The sequence below is a fragment of the Elephantulus edwardii genome, unplaced genomic scaffold (assembly GCF_000299155.1).
Source record: "Elephantulus edwardii isolate Elephantulus edwardi_28Jun2011 unplaced genomic scaffold, EleEdw1.0 scaffold00008, whole genome shotgun sequence".
NCBI classification, from domain to species: domain Eukaryota; kingdom Metazoa; phylum Chordata; class Mammalia; order Macroscelidea; family Macroscelididae; genus Elephantulus; species Elephantulus edwardii.
Genome location: NW_006399758.1, coordinates 25,087,062 through 25,097,217, shown reverse-complemented (window position 1 = coordinate 25,097,217; position 10,156 = coordinate 25,087,062). Strand labels below are relative to the sequence as shown.

At 38.3% G+C, this 10,156-nt stretch overlaps 1 pseudogene; it reads left to right on the top strand.

Annotated features, from left to right (window-relative positions):
• The first annotated feature begins 7,874 nt into the window (after positions 1-7,874).
• LOC102872217 overlaps positions 7,875-10,156 on the top strand; it is a 3,109-nt pseudogene continuing 827 nt past the window's right edge.

Genomic DNA, 10,156 nt, shown 5'->3' with positions numbered 1-10,156 from the left:
AGGAAATTAAAAGACAAATTGCTTTGGGAAAGTCTACTGTCAGAGACATATCCAAAATATTGAAAAGCAATGATGTCAGACTAGAGACTAAAGTAACCTGATCCAGGCCATGGTCTTTGCAATTACTTGCTGTGCACTGGAAAGCTGGTCACTGACTAGGGATAATAGAAGGAGAGTAGATGCTTTTAAGCTGTGGTGCAGAAGAAGAGTGTTGAACTCTTGACCCATGGACTGCTAGGAGAGCAAACAGGTTTGTCCTGGAGAAGGTGAAGCTGGAATGCTCCTTGGAGTCAAGGATTCTGAAGCTTCATCTGACATACTTTTGAAATGTTGCAAGTCAGGAGCAGTCCTTGCAGAAGGACATCATGCTTAGGAGGGTGGAGAGACAGAGAAGGAGAGGAAGACCCTTGATGACATGGATTGATTCAGTGACTGGGGTAATGGGGGTAGGAGTATCAGAGACAATAATATTGGCACAGGTTAGAGCAGAGTTTAGGGCTGTTGTACACAGGGTTGCTATGAGTCGAAGGTGACTCGACAACAACAACATAAACTTACTTCCAAATTTTTGTTCAAATTCAACCGACTGAACACATGATTTTATCACTACTTTCTTCCTAGAAACTATTTAAAGCATGTTTTTGTTGTTAAGTGTCATCCAATCATAGACGACTCATAGCGACCCAATGAAAGAAAGACCTGAACACTTGTATAACTTTCATCGTTTCTCCAACTTCATAGAGTTTCTGGAGGCAAGCTATTTCAGAAGTGGATGCCACTCCTACTTCCAAGATTGTTTTGTAGGGGAGCTCCACCAAACACTGTCCACCATGAGTAACCATTATTGCATTTGACACATCAGTGTAACAGTGTTTAGCATCAGAGCAACCACGAGTTACCTCTGTACAGCAAATAGACAGATTAGTACTATACCATTTAGAAAAAATGTTTGACCAAAACCAATTAAAACCAGGTCTGAGTGCTACAGATTAAAATCACTCACCTTTGGCTTGGTAACATTACTTTCTACCCACTAGGCCAACAGAGCTCTCTCATTGTTGTTATTGCTGTTAACTGCTGTTGAGTTGTAGACAACTCATAGTGACCCTATGAATGAAAGATCTGAATACTTGTATAACTTTCATTGTTTCTCCAAGTTCATAGAGTTTCTGGAGGCAAGCTATTTCAGAAGTGAATGCTACTCCTGCTTCCAAGATTGTTTTGTAGGGGAGCTCCACCAAACACTGTCCACCATGAGTAACCATTATTGCATTTGACACATCAGTGTTAATTGGTTTTGACTAGTACTATACCACTTAGAAGAATGTTTGGCCAAAACCAATTAACACCAGGTCTGAGGACTGCAGATTAAAATCACCCACCTTTGACTTGGTAGCATAACTTTCTATCCTATTTTAACAAAGGTATAGATTTCAAATAGTGAGGGGAAAAGGAGAAAATACATAATTAGAGGAGATTTTGGCAAATTCCTATAGGAGAGAAAGTGGATGGAGGAACGATGACTAGAGAAGGTGGGCAGAGAAAGGTATGGAGCTCTGGGCTAGAGATTGAGTTGATACAGCAGAATCCTACAGTGCCTTAGAGAGACTCTGAACCTACAGGAAACTGTTCACTGGAGGGTGGATAAAATGAGGAAATGAAACACAAGAAAATGGGCTAACGAATCTGTGTTCAAAACACACTAATTTTTGTGGTGTGACGAATAACTAATGGGCTTTTTCTAGCCATGGTCTTTATAACTCCCACCACATGGTGGTGGTGATGTTTTTAGAGGCCATCAAGTCGACAATGACTCATAGAAACCCTTCCAACAATATATCTGAACCTTACCTTAACCTGCCCTATCCTCACACTCTCTAAATAGGTTTGAGCCTTGTCCATTGTTAAAGTCACAGCGTCAATCCATCATGTTGAGGGTCTTCCTCTGATACTCTACCTTTCTCAGAATGATGTCTTTTTCCAAGGATGGTCCCTTCTGACATCATGCTCAAAGTGTATTTATCCTCCTTGTCTCTTAGGAGCACCCTGGTTATACTAAGACACGTTTGTTCTTTTGACAATCCATGGGATATTCACAGCTCTTCTCCAACACTAGAAGTCAAAGTTATGTGAGAAGGGCAATGCAGACGTAGGGTGTTTGTGACCCACACATCCCTCAACCCTTCTTTACGACACTCTGCAGTGTGTGTGCTGATCATCTTGTCCTTTCCCTTGCAAATAATTTCTCTAACAGTCAGTAATTACGTTGGTGATTGTGTTGTTTGAAAAAAAAAATTCTAATCCACAAATTAACTGCACTGTGAATGTATGGTTTAATTCAAACAAGGAAAACTGCTGAGGAAAATTCATTAGTGCTATTTAAAAAGCTTAAACACTTTCCAAAATATTCATAACAAAGACTTCTTTGCCAGAGAGCAAAAACCAAAATTATTCATGGTTAGCAGAGAGACTATGAAGAATTTTTTAAAAAATTAGCAGTTTAATAGGGCAAAGATAGCATATTCCATATACTGTGTATAAATGGGCATTCTAAAAAATGGAAATCTTTAACATGTTTTTAAAAGACTTAAGTAAAAATAATGGATCATTATTTAATGAGTTTACTTTCAATTGTAAGGATAAATGAAAAACTGGAATTAAGTATGATAATTGAATTGATATTATAAAGAACTCTTTCCTATTGAGTTGGAACTGCCACATACCGAATACTCCAGCAGGTTCAGAGACTATAAATACACAGGAGGATATTTCCCCACTTTCTCCCTAGGAGCCACTGGTGGATTCAAAACACCAGAAAGGTGCCACCTTTGTCATAACGGTGCAGCTCCCTATGTGGACTATACCACCAGAGCTCATTAGAGATACTTGAGATAATTATTTTCATTATACCATTAAGGAAAAAGAAAGAAGACATCTCATTAAATATATTGAGGCAAAATTGATTAACCCATTTAGTTTCTTTTCTTTTTTTTACTCTTATAGGGAGTAATTAAAAGGTATTATTTTCTTTTGCTATCAAGGAAAACCCTAGAAAGAAGCATAAAAAATTGTGTGCAATCTGTGCATGTATTATACAATCACCATTTTGATGCAACCCTGTACACACATACACAGAATTTGTGTGTGTGTGTGTGTGTGTGTGTGTGTGTGTGTGTGTGTATAAAATTAACTTTTATATCGCTTTCATTTTCAATTATTAGGGTTTTTCCTGCTGAGACAGTGGAATCCAATTTCAGCTGATCGATGCAATGCTGAATGTACTCACCATTTTATGCCAGGAATTTTGGATGACAGCTATCTGGTCAGAAGAAATCCATATTTATCTCCGTGTCCAATAAAAGTGATCCAACAGAATGTTGCGAATTAGGAACAAATCACTAATATTTCTTGCAAGCAAAATATTGTTGGAGATCATTTTTAAATGGCTAGCACAGTACATTGACAGGGAACTGCAGAAGTTCAAGCTGGCTTTGAGGCCATGGCACCAGGGATATCATCATTGACGTCAGATGGACTCTGGTTGAAAGCAGATAACACCACCAAAAGAATGTCCAGTTATGTTTTATTGACTATACAAAGGCATTTGACTGTGTAGATCCTAACAAATTATGGCTAACATTAAGAAGAATGGGAATCCCAGAATATTTAATTGTGCTCATAAGAAATCTATACTTAAACCAAGAAGATGTAGTCTAAACAGAACAAGGGAACAATGCGTGGTTTAAAATCAGGAATGATGTGTGTGAGTGTTGTATCTTTCCCCCATACTTATTCAGTTTGTATGCTGAGAAAAGAATTCCTGAAGCTGGACTCTATGAAGAAGCATGGGGCATCAGGATTAGAGGGAGACTCAGCAACAACCTGCTTGCTGAAGGTGAGGCTATAAAAATCTGTTGCAGAAGAGCAAAAACTACAGCCTTCAATATTTGTTACATCTTAACATCAAAAAGGAAAGGTCCTTACCACAAGATCAACAGTCAGCATTATAATCGATGAAGAAAGGATTGAAGCTTTCAGTTATTTCATCTTACTTGGATCAACAATCAATACTCTTGGTACCAGGAGTCAGAAAATCAGGAGGCATATTGCACTGGGCAAGTATTTTGTCAGGGACCTCTCCAAAATCCTGAAGAGCAATAATGTCAATTTAAAGACTAAGGTGCTCTTAACACAGGCCATGATCTTCTCAATCGCCTGCTGCACAGCAGAGAGCTGGACAATGAAAAAGGATGACAGAAGAATTGGTGGCTTTGTGTTGTGGTGCTGGATAATAAGAATATCCCGTGGACTGCCTGAAAAACAACCATAAACATCTGGGAAAAGTGCACTATGGTGCTCCTTATAGAGGCAAAGATGGTGAAGCTTTGTCTTTCACATTTTGGATAAAGTGAGGCTATTTCCTTGGAAAGGGACGTCACGTTTGGAAATGTGGATGGTCAGTGAACAAGAGAAAGACCCCTAATGAAGTGGGTTAACATGATGACTTCAACAATGGACTCAAGTGTGTAAGAAATGATGAGGATGGCATAGGACAGAGCAGGGTTCAGGTTGGCTGTTCATAGGGTTGCTGTGAGTCATATTTAACGGCATCTAACAACAACAACAAGTCATTACCTACAACATCTAACCATAAACATTATCCACAAAAAGCTAATATCCACCAGATAAAAATGTTAAAAATTTGTATCCACAACAAGATAAAGGTAAACAACCCAATTGAAAAATGGGCACAGGATATGAACAGATACTTCACCAAAGAAGACATTCAGATGGCAAATAAATGCATACAGAAATATTCAAAATCACTAGCTCTAAGAGAGATGCAAATTAAAACAACAATAAGATATCATCTCACCCCAGTAAGAATAGCAAAATTTAACAGAACAGCAAGCAACAAATGCTGGCGAGGTTGTGAAGAAAGTGGAACCCTTATTCACTGTTGGTGGGAGTGTAAAATGGTGCAAACACTATGGAAGGCAGTATTGTGCTTTCTCAAAAATTTTCAAATAGAAAAATACCATTTGACCCAGCAATTCTACTACTGGGAATATACCCCACCATAACCACTACCTGAGCATATATATGCACACCCATGTTTATTGTGCCTTTGTTCACAATAGCAAAGAGTTGGAAACAACCTATCAACAAAAGAATGAATAGAAAAGCTGTGGGATATTCACACACTGGAATACTAGGCTACATTGAAAAACAAAGAACTAATGAAATATTGTACAAAATGGGTGACCCTAGAGGACATTATGCTGAGTGTAATATCTCATTCACAAAAGGACAAATACTGCATAGTGCCACTGTTGTAAAATGGGACTGACATCGGTGTTGTGGGGCGACTGAGAAAGATGGGATAAATTATGCATACTGCATTGAAACAGATGAGAGAGTGAACTGTTTAAAAAGGATATGCAATGAGGTATTATTGTCATGACAGGAGTCCAGAACAAAGACTGAATAGTGGAGTGGACTTGAGGGGAGGGATTGTGTAACAAAAGAGCAAACTGGGGGGAGGTTGGGCAGGGAGAAAAGTGCAACAATGAATGAGTGGAAATTTGAAGTCTCTGTAATCTTTTATTACCATTAATTTTTAAAAAGTTTAAAAATTGTATTCGTAATTGTCACTCAAGGAGATAGCAACGAAATGGCTAGGTAGCAATGCCCACACCACTTGGACATTCCCTTTGTAAGCCTACAGTTATGTTACATTCATTTCCTAGGGTTGCTTGGGAGTAGCATAGTCCTTAGGGAGTTGGACTTCCATCCTAAAGGCAGCACCTATCTGGAAATTCTAATTCACTAGTGGCTCCACAGGAGAAAGATGGACAATCCCTTCCAGTGCAATTTACAACCTTGAAAACCTGTTGAAAGGTCAGTTGTGAGTTTATCCCAATTCTATGTTAATAAGTTTGATGTCTGATTTTTTTTAGTTGAGTAAGGTACAGAACAATGAAAGGAGAAAAGAAAAGAAAGGCCACAAATATGTTATTTCACAGCACTAAGCATAATAATTTCTACAACATTATGCCACCTACACCTCAAATATGTTGGCCAATTATGTCGTTTCTGCAGGCATCTTAGTATAACAGCATTTATGGAAGAATTACAGTGATAAAGACTTAAAAAATAGAAGCAATCTTTTGTCCCTCTTTCTCTGTCATAATTTTATAGCATATATGGTTTTTAGCAGACTTCATTTCTTTTTATGACAATACACAAGGGAATAAAATTTTTTTCCCTTCTCTCCACCCTCCGCCACAGCATTTGAAATGCTATTTATTCTGTCTCACATTTTTAAAAGTCTTTGCGCTTTAAAGAAGAAGCCAATGTAGAGAAAGGCATCTCTCCAGAACTGGTCTCTTAAAGTTCTCATGAATAGAGATGAAGCACTAGCAAGCTTTCAGAGAGTACTTTACAGGATACAAATCTACATCATCTAAACTCGAGCTGAGAAGGATGAAGGTTTTAACCTTGAGAGATATTTTTATTTTGACTTTATGTGGAAAAATATCACCTTGAGGGAACTATTCCAAGAGAAATGGGCAAGTAGCCTACGCCACGTTCATCCAATGGTGGTAGAAATATATGCATTGACTGTACTATGTCTTTAAATGGACAAAACATCATCAAAGAAGACACAAATGAAAAGCATTTTACCTGGTAACATACTCATAAAATCTTAAGGTGGTATGTGGGAGCCACTTCCCTAGTTTGCCTGTTGGTGGTGGTGAGACGCCTTTGAGTAAGTTCCAGCTCATAGGGATCATACGTATAATAAAGGGAAAACGCAGTCTAACCCCGCATCATCCTCACATGTGTCAGTGCAGATATTGGAGATAACTCTGATTCTAGAAAAAGAAGGAAGGAAAAATGGAAAAAGAAATAAAGGGAGGAAGAAAAGAAGGAAAGAAAAATTACTGGAATTAATTACAATGAAGTCTGAAGAAAAGATGAAAGAAAAATATGGAAGATAATTCACTGGCTTATCTTAATATGATTGCTTGAACTCTGACCTCCTCTTGTGTGATTCACAACCTTTAAAAACCTGCTGTCAGCTATGAGTAGGTTCGAACTCAACCCCATTGAATTGATCTGGCCCAACTGTTGAAAATTTAGTGCTTGAGACCTCTTAAAATTTAAGTGAAGTGAGGCCATAGACTTTCATTACATCATGAAGTGATAGTTTTGCTAGTTACTGACTTGTGAAAACAAGTCTGTCTTAAAGGATATGCAATCAGAGTACTCTGATGCAAGAGCAAAACTTCATCTCACTCACTTTAGATATATTTTCAGGAGGAACCAGGTTTTGGGGTTTTTAATTTTTTTTAAATGAATTTTAATGAAAGTTTACAGAGCCTTAGAGCTCCCAGTCACTCATTGTTACACTTTTTTCCCTATTCCTCCCCTCCCCTCAATTCCCTCTTGTCCTTGAAAAGAAAGAAAAACTCTTTCATTGTTATGCAATCCCTCCCAAGTCCACTCCACTATGCAGCCTTCACTCTGGACTTCTGAAATGACAAGAATACCCATTTATATCCCTTTTTAACAGTTCTCTCATGAAATAGTATGCAAAATGGATGATCCTGGAGGACATTATGCTGAGTGAAATATCTCAGTCACAAAAGGACAAATATTGCATAGGGCCACTGTTGCAAAATGGGACTGGCATCAGGGTTGAGGGAAGACAGAAAAGGGGGGAAGGAATGATGCATGTTTCATTGGAAACAGATTCAGGAGGAGGAACCAGTTTTTAGACATATTATGCTAGGAAAGGTAGAGGATTGGCAAAAGAGAAGATCCTCAATGAAATGAATTGATATAGGACTACCACAATGAGCTTGAGCATGGCGGAAAATACGAAAGTGATTCAGGATAGGACAGAGGACAGGTTTTTTGTTCGTAGGATTATAGTTAACAGCACCTAAGAACAAAAGCAATAACAAGCCTCTTTCTAACAGGAAAAGGTATATATTTATATTGCTCTAAAGTAGTTTCTAGAGAACACTGGTGTCTTAGTCACATAGAAGCTGAAGAAACAGGATGAACTGCTAACTCAAAGGCCTCAAATCCATCAATGGCTCACAGAGAAAGGAGACAATCTTTTAATTAACAGCCTTAAAAACCCACTGATGAGCCGACTGTGAAGCCTTTCTGACTAGACAGAAATGTGTTGAGTTGATAGTGGCTTCTAGGGAAGAAATAGGTCAATGTCCTTGCAATTTAGGTTAGGCTTTTTTTATGGTTAATATTTGGTAAGATATTTTTAAGCCTTTAAAATTGAAGTAAGTTGTTTGTTACTTAATATTCTCCTTGACAAACTTCTCTACTCCACCCTCAACTAGTAAACAGAAGCAATTTCAGTTTGAAAAACCTTAGTGTCGTTATCTGTCAATTTTATTCCTTTAAATTCTGCATTCACCCTTCACTGCTGAAAAGCAATGTTCATCACAGTCTATGTTCTACTTCAGTATTAATTCCCCATAAAAAATGTATTCTATTTTTGTTTCATTCTGGAAAAAAAAATTGAGATGACACTTCAGTGATGGAACATTTTCCAAATTACAGATAATTACTGTATTATAGGACAATTTCTTACTCATATGTCCATTGTGAGTCAAGTTGATACTTTGATAATTGTTGTACCCAAGCAGCATATCTTGAACCAAGGAGCCATAATCTACAACATCTTTGTTCCAAATGGCAGAGGTAAAGAGCTTTAGCAAGGCCTCACATGATTCATATTTTCATTAATGTTTGAAAACTGCTGGACAAAGGCAGGAATTCTCAAATTTTAGCATGTCATCTCCTTAATTAAAAACAACTCTATTTGTGTCATTGTTTTTTCCTGCTGGGATAATGACTCAAATAACCTGGGAAACTGGACTATGTAAAGAGGAATGTGGCATCAGGATTGGAGAAAAGACTCATTAACAACCTGCACTATGCAGATGGCAATATTTTGCTGAAAATGAAGATTTGAAACACTGATGAAGATCAAAACCCACAGTTTTTCTGAAGATTACACCTCAACATAAAGAAAAAAGAAATTCTCAAAAAAAGACAATCTTCAAAATGATGATAAATTGAAAAAATATCGAAGTCAAGAATTTCATTTTGCTTGGATCCACAATGAACACCCGTGGAAGCAACAGTCATAAAGTCAAACATTGTTTGTTGTTATTGTTATGTGCCATTAAATTGACAATTCATGAAGGCCCTGTAAATAATATGCTCGAGCTCAGTGTTACAGTCCCTGCGTCAATCCATTTTGTTGAGAGTCTTCCTTTCTTTCTCTGCTCTTCCACATTTCCATTATGCCTTTTTACAAGAACTGGCCTCTCTTGATTACATGCCAAAAAAATGAAAAGGATCCAAGAAATTTCCTTTCCCTGACTGTCACCAAGAGGAGCGTCCATCGAGACTTGAAATCATAGCATAAAATATAACACTAATAGAGGTAACTACACAGGTACAAAGAGAATCCAACTTTCAGGTGTTTTCCAAAGCAGAGGAACAAGCAAAAGTTCCCTCCCTCCCTCGACAGCCAACACTGGATATTTGTGAGGGAGGGGTTGGATGACTTCAGAGAAGGCTGTCCTCCCAGCCAAGATCTGATCACGAAGGCCCCCAAGGAGGCCTACCTTCCCCTGATTTACCACAGAGTTCCCCAGCCCCCAAAGACAAGAAAGCCCAAGCTGCCCAAGGGATATCTGACTTCCTGGCTCTCGGCAGCCCAGCGGGCACAGAAGGCATTCGTTGAGGACATTGAAGCCAGTCTGACCAGGCACCCCTTGGCCCTCTACCCTAATCTGGAAGAAAAATTGCCTGTAGAGCTTTTGTCAAAGGTGCTGGAGATACTAGATCCTGAGAGGAAGCTGAAAGACACGTGGGCTTATTGTGAAGATGCCTCGAAAAGGACCACGGAGCAGCCCACAAAGCATTTAAATGAACAACCTGTAAAATTCTCCCCTAAGCTTCCTCGGAAGACTCCAGTATCACGGTCACAGGAATGGGTTGTTGTTTTGTTTTGTTTTGTTTTTTTTAATTTAGGTTGTTTATTTTTCATTTCAATGAACATCTACAGAGATTTTGGGATTCCATTCATTCATTGTTGCACCCTTCTCCC